Source organism: Dasypus novemcinctus, chromosome 26 (assembly GCF_030445035.2).
Source record: "Dasypus novemcinctus isolate mDasNov1 chromosome 26, mDasNov1.1.hap2, whole genome shotgun sequence".
Classification (NCBI taxonomy): Eukaryota; Metazoa; Chordata; class Mammalia; order Cingulata; family Dasypodidae; genus Dasypus; species Dasypus novemcinctus.
The window spans coordinates 50,159,898-50,175,617 of NC_080698.1; the positions used below are offsets into that span (position 1 = coordinate 50,159,898).

The 15,720-nt window shown below is 43.7% G+C and overlaps 1 pseudogene; it reads right to left on the reverse strand.

Annotated features, from left to right (window-relative positions):
- Positions 1–379: 379 nt before the first annotated feature.
- Positions 380–12,973, reverse strand: LOC101418949 (nuclear ubiquitous casein and cyclin-dependent kinase substrate 1 pseudogene; annotated as a pseudogene).
- Between the last annotated feature and the right edge of the window lie 2,747 nt (positions 12,974–15,720).

The window sequence follows — 15,720 nt, forward strand, 5'->3', positions numbered from 1 at the left end:
ACTGGAATTCTCTTTTGCAGTTTTCATTATATTGATCCTATACCTTTGTTAGACTTATACCTAAGAATTTTATTTTTTTCAGCTATCCTAAGTAGCACTGTGGTTTTTTTTTTGTTGTTGTTGTTGTTCTTGTTGTTTTAATTTGACACAGCTTTCATTAGGGTTGGAAGGGAGGGTGGCAAAGAGAAGATCAATAGACAATAGGTAACTTAAACATACAAAGTTTTCTTTAAAAGAAAGAAAAAGTAAAAGAGAAAATGCATCAACAAATGGTAAAAAGCATTCAAAGCCCATAAGTCAAGCCATTGTAAAGTAGGTTTTCTTTTTTTTCCCTTCTTTTTTCTTTCTTTTCTTTTTTTTTCAACAAAATCTTTCCCCAAACCATCATCACTTTTAATCTTCCCCAGACTGAGCCTCATCTTCAGACCCTTCAACCCCAGATTTTTCGGGTGGAGGGCTTGCAGATGCTTTCTTTTCTGGAGGACTTCTGGTTCATCCTCTTCTTGGGGGAAAGGAGTCTTTTCCTTTGACGCTGTGGATGGCCCACTTTCCCTTTGCCTTTCACTGGACTTGGCAGCATGGTGGCCTGTAGCCTGGGTTTGGGCATTTTCTTTTCTTTTCTCTCAGGTGTGGCCTTCTTAACCGTCTTTTTGTTTTTCTTTTTTGAACTGCCGTAGTCACCGTCATCCTCTTCCATTAGGAAATCTTCATCACTGCCAGAATATTTCTCCTGCAATAGCGCATCACCTCTTCTTGTCCTTCCTCACTGCTGGTATCTTCCATGAGCATCTCTCTCTGCTTTGAAGTTGCTTTAGGTGCTGCCTGCCATTGCTGGCATTCTTATGATCTTTTTCATCTTCTGCTGAGAATTATCCTGCTTGGTTTTTACTTCTTTTTCTTCTAAGCCCTCACTGTCTTCCTGTGAATTCCTTCCTGATTGCCTCTTATTTTTAGCTTCTTGGGAAGATGATCGAATTTTCTTAGCTGGAGGGTCCGAATAGCTTCCATAATCTTCATCAGCATCATCAAATTCCTGAAACTGAATAATCAAGGACCTTCCTATTTCTGACAGGCCGAGACAGGCCTGTTTTCTGTCCTAGAAACAGGAAAGAGTTGAGAAGCCAAAGACCAGGACCCCCCACCCCGTGCGCTCGGCACACACGCCCCCTTCCCAACTTCGGCCTATCCGGCCGCTGCCACCGAACCCCAAGCTGCAGGCTTCTCTACCTCCACGCCTTGGTTCAGGGCCCCTTTTTCAGAAGAGGCTCCTGCTCCCCGCCTCTTCAAAATGGATAAGTAATACTGGTCTTAATTTCAGTTTGCAATTTCTCGTTGCTAATATATAGAAATACATTTGATTTATATGGGTTGACCTGCAAACTCACTTATTAGTTCCAGGAGTTTTTATAAATTCCTTGCAATTTTCTACATAGAAAATGAAGTCATCTGTGAATAGGAACAATCTTATTTCTTCCTTTCCAATATTTATTATTTTTATTTCTTTTTCTTGCTTTATTGTACTAGCTAGGACTTCTAGTACAAAGTTCAGCGGGAGTGGTGAAAGTGAACATTCTTGCCTTATTCCTTATCTTAGGGAGAATACATTCAGCATTAAGTGTGATGTCAGTTATAGGTTTTTTGTAAATGCCCTCTCTGACAATGAGGAAACTGAGAATTTTTGTCATAAATGGATATTGTATTTTGTCAAAAAAAATTCTCAGTATAGATTGATATGATCATGTGGTTTTTCTTCCATCATTCTAGATCTCCTAAGCTCCCTTCTATCTGGAGAAATTCTGTAAGCAATTCTTCTAGAGCAGGTATTTGTGGCTTTTTTTTTTTAAGTCTTTCTTCATTCCTGAAGGAAATTATTGCTGGATATAGAGTTCTAGATTGACAGTCTTTCTTTCATTACTTTAAATCTTATGAGACTCTGGGTGATCTTTAAATCCCATGGAGAATGTTGATGTTTTTGTTTAAGCAAGCAATGTGTTTGGTTGAGGATGCAAGTTTTGATCCTGTTTCAAAACTGCTTTTTCAGGGAAGTAGACTTGGCCCAGTGGTTAGGGCGTCTGTCTACCACATGGGAGGTCCACGGTTCAAACCCCGGGCCTCCTTGATCCGTGTGGAGCTGGCCCATGCGCAGTGCTAATGCGCGCAAGGAGTGCTGTGCCACGCAGGGGTGTCCCCCACGTAGGGGAGCCCCATGTACAAGGAGTGTGCCCCGGAAGGAGAGCCGCCCACACGGAGAAATGACACAACAAGATGACACAACCAAAAAAGAAACACAGATTCCTGTGCCGCTGACAACAGAAGTGGACAAAGAAGACACAGAACAGACAATCAGGGTGGGGGGGAAGGGGAGAGAAATAAATAAATAAATAAATCTTTAAAAACAAAAACAAAAACTGCTTTTTCAGTGTCAGTTCTATTGTCAAAGCCTTTGCTGTGACGTTTGGATCGGTTCTGTGTGTGCCACTGGTGGCCAGTTTGGACTCTGGAAGGTAGTATATCCCATAGTCCAGTAGTCAAAGTCTTTGGTATGTTAAAGTTTAGATTTCAAGCATGTGCAGCTCAAGAGTTATAACAGGACTTCATAAATTACTTTATGGGGTCACTTTTCTCAGTACCTACTTTTCTGTGATCTCCCCATACTTTCCGTTTTTCCTGGGGCTCACCTTTTTGGGCCCTACAGTATGATAAAGAATTTGGCTGGCCTTTCTCCCTGGTTTCTGGGAGATACCCTCTAAATCTTTGGAATTTCCAAGGCGTGATTTTGTTATTCATGGAGGGCTGTCCAGCCTACAACTGATAGATTATGTATGCTAACAAGGTGAAGCAGGATGGGGCATGACAGCAAGACCAACCATGTGGTTAGAGGGTGGAAGCTTTGAGCCACATCATATCAGCCCAAGTTTGGGGAGGGGTAGGGGGCTGGAAATTGAGTTCACCACACAGGCAGTGACTGCCTCAGTTGTGCTGTGCCTGTGTAATGAAACTCCAATAAAAATACTGGACTTAACCATCCCAGGGTCCACAGGATGGAGGAATAGAGTGTAGATTGGAGTGGATTTATTGGTGTTCTGCTGGGGAACTACTGTGATTAGTAAGGGAAGAAATTGTAGTAATGATGTGGAGAGGGTGGCCATGGTAGCTGCTAATGGTAAGGAGAGGGAGGAAGAGATACGATGTGGGGGCATTTTCAGGACTTGGAGTTGTCCTGGGTGGTGCTGCAGGGACAGATGCTGGACAGCGTGTGTCCTGCCATGGCCCACTGGGTGGAAAGGGGGAGAGTGTAGACTACAATGTAGACCACTGTTCATGTGGTGCAGCAGTGCTCCAAAATGTATTCACCAGGTGCAGTGAATGTGTCACGATGATGGAAGAGATGGTTGATGTGAGAGGAGTGGGGTAGGGGGCATAGGGGGTATATGGGAACCTCATATTTTTGGAATGTAACATTTAAAAGAAAGTAAAGAAGAAAAAAATAAATGCTGGACACCAAGGCTCAGGTGAGCTTCCCTAATTTGTAATACACATTTATGTGCTGGCAAGGTGAAGCATCCTGACTCCAGGGGGAGAGGACGTGGAAACAGCATTTAAGATCCTCTGAGACCTCGCCCAGTGCATTTCTTCTCTTGGCTGCTCCTGATGTGTGTCCTTTTTTGCTATAATTAAAACTATAAGCATAAGTATAGCACTTTACTGAGTTCTGCGAGTCGTTCTAGTGAATTATCGAACCTGAGGGGTGGGATGGTGGGAACCTCTGAAATGTTAGCAGTTGGTCAGCGGTGCTGGTGGCCTGGAACCCTGACCTGGTGGCTGGTGTACAAGGGGAGGGCAGTCTCAAGGGAACTGTGCCCGTAAACTGTGAGCGAATCTAACTCCAGACTCAAATGGCATTGCAATTGGTGCTCTAAGTTATTGCAGGCTCCCAACCAGAAAGCCATTTCCCAGAACTGCATCTACATCTAGGGTTAAGAAAAAGAAAATGGGGGTTTTCTATTGGGACAATCATCATTTTGATCAGAGAGGAAGTTTCTCCCCCCTCAGAGTTTTAGGTTCCTGTGGTCGCCTGTTGCCACAGGTTTGCTTGAGGCTGGTGCATGAGACAGCTGAGGAAAGAGAAAAAGGGAGAAAACATCCTAAGGATTTCCCCCACTCTCACTGAGCCCTGGGAGACCCCTTTCCTGCTCCTCAAGCCATTGCTAGAGGATTTCCAGTGCTCTCCCTGTCCACTCTGATGTCTGCTTCTAGTTTGGGGCTTGGGGGACATAGGAGTTAAAAAAAAAAAAGTAAATTTACCGCCAGTTCAGTGGTTCTTCAAATTCCAGTCTTCTTTCCTAATTTAACCACTAGTATTTGCTTTTCAGAGACCTCAAATAGTTGCTCCATGCATTCTGTCCAGATTCTATGGCTTCATTCAGTGGGCGATGGAGCATGCTGACTCCGTCTGACCCAGAACGAGAATTACTCTGACATATTTAGATGACGATTCTGAGGCCCTGAGGGGTTAAGTCACCGTCCTCAAGGCCACACAGTCACGTCGAGTGAAAAAAGCCAGACACAGAAGGATGAATACTTTATGATCTCCCTGATGTGAAATAATCAGAATAAGCAAATTCGCGGAGTCAGAAACTAGAATACAGGTTACCAGGGAGACAGGGAATGGGGAGTCAATGGTTAATTAGTACAGAGTTTGTTTGGGGTGATAGAAAAGTTTTGGTAACCAGTCTATATACACTTTTTTCACTTAAAAATTTTATTGAAGTATATCATTCATACCTGAACATACATAAACAATAAATGTATAGTAAAAGTTATGAACTTACAAAACAAACACATTTATTATCATACAGGGCTCCCATTTATCACTCCATTACCAATACCTTGCATTTGTTGTGAAACATTTGTTTCAAACTATGAAAGAGCATCATCGATACATTACTACTAACTATAGCCCATATTGTACATTTGGTGTATTTTTCCCCTAACCCACCCAATTGTTTTTTTTTTTTTTTAAAGATTTATTTATTTATTTAATTTCCCCCCCTCCCCTGGTTGTCTGTTCTTGGTGTCTATTTGCTGCATCTTGTTTCTTTGTCCGCTTCTGTTGTCGTCAGCGGCACGGGAAGTGTGGGCGGCGCCATTCCTGGGCAGGCTGCTCTTTCTTTTCACGCTGGGCGGCTCTCCCTACGGGCGCACTCCTTGCGGCGTGGGGCTCCCCCACGCGGGGGACACCCTTGCGTGGCACGGCACTCCTTGCGCGCATCAGCACTGCGCATGGCCAGCTCCACACGCCCACCCAATTGTTAACACCCTGTATTAGTATTATATATTTGTTATTCATGAGAGAATATTCTAATATTTGTTCTTTTTTAAAAAAATTTTATTGAAGTTAATAGATCACATAGAATGTTACATTAAAAAAAACATGAGGTTCCCATATAACCTACACCCTACCCCCACCCCCATTATTTTTGTAAATTGTCTTTTTTTGAAGATACATACATCACAAAAAACTAATATTTGTTCTTTTAACCACAGTCCCTTCCACCACAGGATTCCCAGTGTTATACAGCCCCATGTCTTGCATAATCTATTCAAAGTGTACATTCAGGGGCTCTCATTTTCATCACAGTTGTGCTGTCATCACCTCAGTCAATTATAGAACATTTTCATTACTCCAAAAGGAAAAATTCCATAACCCCTATACCTCCCTATTGTTGTCCCTTAGAATTGATGTATCTTCTTTGCCATTGCTGTTATATGTTATATGTTATAATATTACTGTTAACTATCATCCATAAGTTACATTAGTTGTAATTTTTCCCAGGTACCACAATATTCTTAACACTTTGAAAAGAAGAACGTTCTTATATTTATATTATTAACCACAATCTTCATCCACCACTGAAATCACTATGTATATGGTCACTAGATTATTCTCTAGCTTCGTTTCAATTGACATTTACGTCCACAGACTACCCCTTTCACATCTACAATCACATTTATAAATCAGCAGTGTTAGATACACTCATTATTATGTGTTCCCATCAACTTTATGCATCTCAACACTTTTACAATAAACCTTATTAAAAATTCTACATACGTTAAGCATCAGCTCCCATCTTAACCCACATTCTATCTCATAGTAACCTATATTTTAGCATTTACTTCCTTGAGTTTACTCATCATGTTTAGTTAATATTAGTAAGACCATACAATATTTGCCCTTTTTTTGGTCTGGCTTACTTCACTCAATATAATGTCCTCAAGATTCATCTATATTTTCATATGCATCCCGGTTTCATTTCTACTTAGAGCTGAATTGTATTCCACTGTGGTATATACAAAATATATATACCACATTTTGTTTATCCATTTATCAGGCACTTGGGCTGTTTCCATATTTTAGCTATTGTGAATAGGGCTGCTACAAATGTTGGTGTGCAAATGTCTGTGTTTTTGCTTTCAGTTATTCTGAAAATATATTTCTAGTTATGGGATTGCTGGATCAAATGGCAGCTCTACATTCAGGTTCTTGAGGTACCGCCAAACTCTCTTCCATAGAGGCTGCACCATTCTTCATTACCACCAACAGTGAAAGAGTGTTCCTATTTCTTCATATTCTCTCCAGCACTTGTAGTTTTCTGTTTTGTTTTTTTTTAAAATGGCCATTCTATAAGGTATGAAGTGGTATCTCACTGTACATTTGACGTGCGTTTCCTTAATAGCTAGTGATGTTGAATATTTTTTCATGTGGCTTTTTGGCCATTTATATTTCCCCTTTGGAAAAATGTCTACCCCAGTCTTCCCCCTATTTTTAAATTGGATTGCTTGTTGTATATACTTTTTTCCCCCTCTTCTTTCTCCCCGCCCTCCCCCACCCCCACTCCATTGTCTGCTTTCTGTGTCCAGTCACTGTGTGTTCTTCTGTGTCTGTTGTATTCTCACTAGGCGGCTCCGGGAACCCATCCTGGGACCTTCTGGAGTGGGAGAGAGGCAGCCATTCTCTTGCTCCACCTCAGCTCCCTAGTTCACTCCATCTCATATTGTCCCTTCTCTGCATCTCTCTTTCATTGCGTCATCTTGCTGCGTCAGCTCTCCATGTGGGCTGCACCACTGCTGGGCTGTCTGCCTTCCTGCACAGGGCTGCGCTCATGCATGGGGGCCATTCCTTGCATGGGGGGCACCCCTGTGTGGGGTGACACTTCTTGCATGTGGCAGCACTCCACATGGGCCAGCTCACTACACAGGCCAGGAGGACCTGGGTATTGAACCCTGGACCTCTTATATGGTAGGCAGAAGCTCAATCTGTTGAGCCATATCCGCTTCCCTATCCTTTTTTAAAACCAGGATTACTAAGATGTAATTTTATTACCATAAAATTCATCCTTTTAGTTGTCCAGTTCATTGAGTCTTGAAAAATATATAGTTGTGTGACTATCACTACAATCAAGATTTGGAATATTTTCATCACTCCAAAAAGTTCTCTCTCATGTTCCTTTGCAGTTAATTCCATACCCCTATTCCCAGCCCCTGGAAACCACTGACCTGATTTCCATATTTGTAGTTTTGCCTTTTCCAGAATGTTATATAAATGAATTATGTTGAATGAAGCCTTCTGTCTCTGGCTTCTTTAATTCAGTCTGATGGATTTAAGATTCATCCATGTTGTTGCATGTATGAGTATTTTGCTCCTTTTTATTGCTGGGTAGTTATTCCCTGTATAATATATCACAATTTGTTAATCCATTTACCTGTTGCTAGGACTTGGGTTGTTCCCAGTTTTCAGCAATTATCAATATTCAAAACCACTTTCTTAATCACTATCTTATGTGTCCTAGAACAACATACATTAGCTTTAAAAGATATCTTCATGATTGCCCAATAATCATGAAGTTTAGTTGCCTCCAATAATCTTAATGATAATTTCCATTTATGGGTGGTAAACTTGGTGCTAGGCATTTTGCATAAAATATTTTATTTAATCTAATCCCCGCATTGTTTCTGTGTTGTGCTTATAATGCTTAGGTAACTTTCCAACTTTCCTACCACTAAGGACCCATTTCTTAAATTTTAATTTCTTGAGATTTTTTCATTTGCCAAATATTTAATGGGTATCTGTATGTGCTAGGCATGGCTGGATCCTGGAGCTGTAACAGAGAGCGGAAGAGATATGCTCTCTGCCCTTCTTAAAGTTTATACTCTGTCCTCAGGCTCCAGATCATCCTTCATTTCTCCTGATGGTAGAAGCTGCCCATCCATTTTGCCCTGGGATGTTTCACTTCCTTACTCTCTCTCCCACCTCAGGATTTCCTTCAACCTGATTGGGTCACGTTCCCACCCCTGGACCAATAACATTTGCCAACAGAATGACATATGCTGATTGGCTTAAGCCTGGATAACTGAACCAATCACTGACAAAGCAGATTGTCTCGGTTTAATAAAACCCTTTTCTAAAGCTGTCCCGTGAACAGAAATGTTTGCTGCTAATAAGGAGGAAGGGAGGTTAGGAATGGATGGTGGATTGGTGGGACATTGATAATGCTATGTGTTTCCTACACCATTTTCTTCTTTCTGGGCACTCAGAAAGATGGCATTTCTCAGTCTCCCTTGGTGAGATTGGGGCCCTGTGATTGAGATCTGGCCAATGGGAAGTAAGAAGAAGCAATGTGAACCACTTCCATGCACAGGACTTGAAAACATCCTTTCTCTTCTACTGTTAAGGTGGTGTGGGTACAGTTTGGAGGAGGGCAATCCAGCCTGCACTGGACTGAGGTTTGGATACTTTTATTGTATTAAGCCACTGAGATCTGGGAGATATTTATTACTGTAACAAAGCACATCCGTTCCTGATCAATATAATAAAGCAGTAGTTTTCAAAGTGTGTTCCTCAAACTAGCAGCATCAGCGTTGCCTGGAACCTTGTTAGATGTGAATTTTCTGATGCCACCCCAGGCCTATTGAAACAGAAACTCTGGGGAATGGGTCCCAGCAATCTGTGCTTTAACAAGTCATCCCGGTGATTCTGAAGCACTGAAATTTGAGAAGCATTAACATAGGGAAACAACAGTGTCAGGAATAGCCTCTGATCTGCCCAGCTGCCACATAGTAAGTACCATGTTCCACCTTTCCAGCTGCTGAACCAGATTGCCATTTCCGTAGAACCTTGTTTAAATTTCTGTGGCTGATCAAGTAAATATGATGCAATGGTTCAGCGTAAGCAATGGGAATTTATTTGCTCACGGTTTTGAGGCTAAGAGAATGTCCAAATCAAGGCAGTCCTTTCTTCCCAAAGACTGTGGCTTTCTGGGGCTGGCTGCCGGCAATCCTTGGTCATTTGCTTGTCACATGGCAAGGCATGCAACAGCGTCTCCTGGCCTCTCCCTTCTCTTCCGGGTTCTGTTGACTTTTAGCTTCTGGCTGCTCCCTCTCTCGCTTTCTCTCTGTGTGTCGGAATTTCATTCTGCTTATAAAAGACGCCAGTCATAGCATTAAGTAAGACCCATCCTGATGGAGGTGGATCACGCCTTAACTGCAGTGACCTCATCAATGGGTTACCTACAGTGGGTCCACACACACAGGAGTGGATTAAATTTAAGAACATGTTTTCCTGGGGTACACTCAGCTCCAAACCCCCACAAATCTGAAAGCAGTGCTCCAGCCATGATGATGATTTTGCCTGCTGTAGTTACCTATGTCCAATAAAGTGTGAGGTCTTTTCTTGTTTTTTAGTTGTAGCTGCTGTGGCCCAAGCTCAAACTCTTGTGCCCTTTGCTGGCTCCAAAGTCCTTCTCCAGTTAGCCCGGACCCACCTGACATTAATTATGACTTGATATGTCCAGCAGAACTAAGCTCTTAATGGAAAAACCTGTGGAGCACTGGCTAGTCATTTTCCTGGTCTCTGTTTATTACCTTGTCTCCATCAGCCCCCACTCTAATAAGGGAAGGGGGATGACACTTCAGGTCTTTAGTTAACAATGTCTGCTCAGACCCTGTGTCCAACAGTCCTCAAAATGTATGGGTGTGCCCTGTTCCCCCAAGAACAGTTACCCCAGTAAATGGCTGTGGGTTCCTTTAGAAAAGGACTGAGAAAATCATTACTGTGTACTAGCCACAGTGTTGCAGGGGTCTTCTTCACCATGGCTTCCTTTCTGGGCAGTGGGTTCTAGCTCCAAAAACTGGCTCAGGTCTGGAACTGGTCAAGTGGTTGTACTTTTTAAGGGGACAGTTGTCCTCAGGCTCCAGATCATCCTTCATTTCTGCTGATGGTACAAGTTGCCCATCCACTTTGCCCTGGGATGTTTTGCACAGTTAACCAGCTTACACTCCCTGTGGGTCCCCTCTCCTTGGCAGCCACTCCTACCCTGCTGTTCATTATGATAATTGCATCCACCTGACTTCTGGCAATTAAGTGCCACCACCTGGCTTCTATTGTTTGGGGGTTCTATAATCTCCACAGCCTAGTTCTTACTTTCCTTTCCACTCTCCTTCCAGGCCCACAGAAGAGAGCCATCAATGAACTCTTAGTGATGCTGGTGTCCCCCTGTCTTAGTTTGCCAAGGCTGCTAAGATAAATACCCCACACTGGTTGGTTTTAAGAAATAGGAATTTACTGTTTCATGGTTTTGGATGCTAGAAGTTTGAAATCAAAGTCTCTTGGGGTCTGTAGCATTCTGGTGCTGGCTTGCTGCAATCTTTGTTCAGTGGCTTGCATCTCTGGCTCCATCACATGGCAATCTCCTTCATTCTCTGGCTTCTTCTGCTGACTGCAACCAAATTTCCTCTGCTTCCAGTCATATGGATTACAGCCCACCCTAATTCAATTTGGCCTCATCTAAATTGGATTGTCGAACATCCTACTCACAAACAAGTCCACATCTTAACTAATATAGGATTTTGAAAGGTCCTTTTTACCGATGGCTTCACACTCACAGGAATGGGGATTAAGGCTTGAATGTGGCTTTTGTGGGGTACAAGATTCAATTCCCAAGATCCTCTCACCAACCCATTCCTTTTGGCCTTGGTAGATGGCATGTATTTTGGGCCTTCCCATAGAACATAATTACCTGGTGGGACTTTTGGTCTATGGTAGTATATCTACTCCAGTGTGCCCAGTTTCTGAGCATTTTAATCCCATTCTCCATGGTCATTCATGGCAACTGCAACTTCACTTAGTATGGGCCATTGCTTATTCCATGCTAAGAACCATCTTAGGAGAGAGTTTGCACCATCTCCTGCGGTTCTTGCTGGAGTGTTAATTCCTGTATCTTGAGAGAATGTTCCAAAATCAATAAACTCTCCGAAAGCTAATATTATGTTCTGATCAAGCTCCCTTGATCAAGCCCCGTCCAAATCCAGTCCTATGTGTGCCCCTGTCTGCTGTAGACACACGCTTGTTAGGTCATACAGCTCTTGGGGTCTAGTCCCTTTCCTTCCTTACCAGGTCCAGAATGATACCACTAAGTTATAAGGCAGATCCTGAGGTGCAGGTGGGGTGGGGTGCACAAGTTATTTTGGAGAGAGGCCTCTGCATTGTTTTCAAGCAAGGAGGTAAATGCTAGCTCTTAATAAGGAGGTGTGGGCTGCCTCTGCCGACTCAGATGGTTTAGAAAGGTTCTGGACCAGATACCCCCACTCGAGTGTCAGGGTCCCATTTTTTTTTTTTTTTTTTTTTCCAAGTAGGCCCAGGCCTTTAGCATGACAGATCTGCCTTGATTGAGCAGATAGCCTCTGGAGCTTGGCCACTTTGATTCTCAAAAACTGTCATGGCTTGGTCCTCAGCTTTCTCTGCCCTTCTCCTACAAGCAGGAGATGAGGGCCTTTTTATTGGCTATCTTAGAGGTTCTCTGGTTTTCAAACCTGACTTTCAATGGCCTGTTAATCTGGCACCTTTTCAATGATCGTATGCAATGGTCACCCAATCCCATTGTCTTTATAGTTACTACTTCCCAATTCCCAATAGCCTGATATGGCCACATCCATCCACCAGCTATTGCTTCCAATATACCAGCCCAGTTGCCACAGGTGAATTGTATTTTTTAAGATTTATTTATTTATTTATTTATTTATATCCCTGCCCCTCATTGTCAACTCTCCATGTCCAATCGCTGTGTGTTCTTGTCTTCTCTTTAGGTGGCACTGGGAGCTGATTTCAGGACGATCCCAGGACCTTCCGGAGTGGGAAAGAGGTGCTCAATCTCTTGTGCCACCTCCACTCCCTGGTCTGCTGTGTCTCTTATTGTCTCTCCTCTATGTCTCTTTTTGTTTTTGTTTTAGCAAATGCATCTTTAATAACTCAAATAAAAACTCTAAACTATAGTTACACAGGCAAATACAGGGGGAGGGTAAATAGAAAACCAGAACGTGTTTGTCCACAATTTCTGGGTTAGGAGCAGGCCTGGAACCTGAGCCTTATTCACCATTGTAACTAACATTGTGGGATTATTACACCCATAGATATGACCATCTCTTTCTCACAAAAGTAACTGGGGGGTGTGGCACACACCTGCGGTGGGTCATCCACATCCCCAGAGCAAGGTGGCCAAGAACCACGACTTTCATGGGCCCTAGGAAATTTTGCCTTTCTTCCATTAAAATAAAATAAAAGTTGTATTTTAGGGCTGTGTTAGTATAAAAATAAACACGATCCAGACTATAGCTGTTTTATATTCATTTTTTTCTTCTTGATTAAAAAAACATAAATTAAAACATTTCCATGGGTCCCAGGCAGCCCTGCCTATGGAGATGAATGGATAAGTCAACAAGGTTTCACCCTTCCTCTCCGGGTCAGGCCCAGGCCCGGCTCGGGGTGGGAAGGAAGTGGCTCCGGCCTCATGCCTTGGGTGCCAATGAGCTGGGACGTCGATCGCCCACCCGACCCTGTCGGTGGGCAGTAGCCGTGGACAGTGATCCCGACGGAGTCCGAGTGGGAGTTCACGTCCAGGCTAAGCCGAGTCCCAGACATTTTGTTGATGGTTTGGAACTGCTCATGAGTGAGGCTTCAAAAACCACTTCGGCCAGTTCCGTGTCCAGGCAGAACACCGCACTCCTGGGTCAAAGTGAAGGCGGGAATAAAAGTCAAAAGCTCCTTTTTTTTTTTTTTTTTTTTAAATTTTATTTTATTCAATTTTTAAAAATATTACATTCAAAAAATATGAGGTCCCCATTCACCCCCACCGCCCCCACCCCACCACTCCCCCCACAGTAATACTCTCCCCCATCATCATGACACATCCATTGCATCTGGTGAGTACATCTCTGGGCATCGCTGCACCCCATGGCCTGTGGTCCACACCATAGCCCATACTCTCCCACGTGCCATCCAGTGGGCCATGGGGGCACATACAATGTCCGGCAATTGTCCCTGCAGCACCACTCAGGACAACTCCAAGTCCCGAAGATGCCTCCACATCTCATCTCTTCCTCCCATTCCCCACACCCAAGAAGCTCCTCTTTTTGTTGTATCGTCTTTCTGCGCCAGCTCTCCACTTGGGCCAGCTTGCCACGCAGGCCAGCACGCCATGTGGGCCCGCTCTCTGGTCAGGCCAGCATGCCATGCAGGCCAGCTTGCCTTCATCAGGAGGCCCTGGGACCCTGTACCCTCCATATGGTAGGTGGGAGCCCATTGCTTGAGCCACATCAGCTTCCCCACAGGTGAATATTTTAGCAATTGAACCATCATCACTGTGTGCCAAGGGCTATGTGTCCTCCATCCACCTTTAGTGAGGGGTCCTCATTGCTAGCTGGGTACTGAGTGATCTAGCTCCAAAACTCCATTTATGACTTGCTTTCACAGATTCCATCTGACCCTATAAGCAGTCACTGAGATGGAGATGGATGCAGGGTATTTATTAGGGATCAAGAGCTGTGGAGGGTAGAGGCAGGAGGAAGAAGGAATGAGCAGAGGGAGAAGTTGAGCTGAGATGCGAATCTGACAAAGCTTTGGCCAAAGCCACCAGAGTTAGACTACAGTGAGCTGAAATGGCTGAGCCTTCCTATACTCACTGCAATCAGCCTTCGGGTGTGAGCAGGCTGTGAAGAAGAGCCTGAGGGAGCCAAGAGCTCCCTCAAGAGCTGCTGATGCAAAGTGCCAGAGATGGGTTGGCTTTTATAATGGGAGATTTATTTACTAGGGTAAAAGCTTACAGTTTCAAGGCTGTGAAATATCCAAATCAAGGCACCATCAGAGATGCTTTCTTACAAAAGTCAACTACTGGTAATTCTGGGGTCCTGCCATGTGGCGATCAGGTAAGACAACAGGTCTGCCTGCATCTACTTTCTCCTTGGACTCAGCTGTGGCTGATCAGCCATCTCTCCCTGGGCCTGAGTCGTTGAGCCTCTCTTTGAGCTCAGCTGTGGGTGAAACTGAACTCCTTTTTCTCACGTGGCTGAATCAAATATGGCAGCTTCCTTTCTCTGGGAGTGTCTCTCTCTTTTCTTCTTTTATATTGGATACAGCAAGAGGGCAGAGACTTAATCTGAATTATTCCTCACTAATGTAGTCCAGTCAAAAGCAATCTCATCTGGGAAGTGGATGTGACTCAACTGATAGAGTATCCACCTACTATATAGGCAGCCCAGGGTTCAAAGTCACCACACAGGCCCAGGGTTCAAACTCACCACACCTCACTGTGTGGTGAGCTGGCCCAGTGCAGTCCTGCCACACACAATGAGTGCCATGCCATGCTGGGATGCCCCCTGCATAGGGTGCCCCACATGCAAGGAGAGCCGCCCCACGCAAAAAGCGCAGCCCACCCAGGAGTGCTGGCACGCACATGGAGAGCCCACGCAGCAAGATGATGCAACAAAAAGAGACACAGATTTCCGGTGCCACCGAGAATGCAAGCAGACACAGAAAAACACACAGCGAATGGACACAAGAGAGCAGACAACGGGGGTGGGGAGAACAGGAAGGGGAGAGAAATAAAATAAATCTTAAAAAAATAAAAATAAAGTAAATCTAATGCAAAGGGCCCCACAAACAGGAATGGATTAGTTTCAGTACATAATCTTTCGGGAGTCAAAAAAGAATTTCAAACTGTCACACTAGTTCTGTGTGACTCCATGATCCTTTAAGAAGCCAGGCAGGGGGCATTGTGCATCATGATCCAGAAAGGCATGCACCATAATTACCAAGAGCCCAGCTGTTGTTTAGGGAGAGGCAAAGTGGGTTTCCAGTCTCTATGGAACAACATGATTGCAGGCAAAATGTGAACCAGAGCTATCAGCTGGCAGCTTTGCAGGCGGCTCCTTGCTTGGAAGGGTTGATTCTCTGCTCGGGTGACATGGAATGGGAGGAGTGGTTAGCAACAAATGTGTCAGCAAAACAAGACAGGCTTATTGAAAAAGCTAGAAAAGAGGGGGAAATCTGAGAGAAAGGCATTGATAGTTTGCTATGAGAGAATTCTGGCTTGGAGTCAGAAAGCCACGGATTTTTAAAAAATAATTCTTCATCTCACTAAAGAAATCATATATGTTCATGATACAAGAATACTGAACAGCAAATAGAAGTAAATTACAACCATCCAGATCCTTACCGTTCAGAGATGCCACTAATATTCTGAGGCATGACCTCTTCTTTCTTTTGTAAATAAATAACTAGTGACATAACTAATATCGTTATATAAAACATATGTGAATTTATATATAATTATATGTTTCATCGATTTTATTTTACTAATAGGGGACCATAATGTACAGATTGGCTTTCTC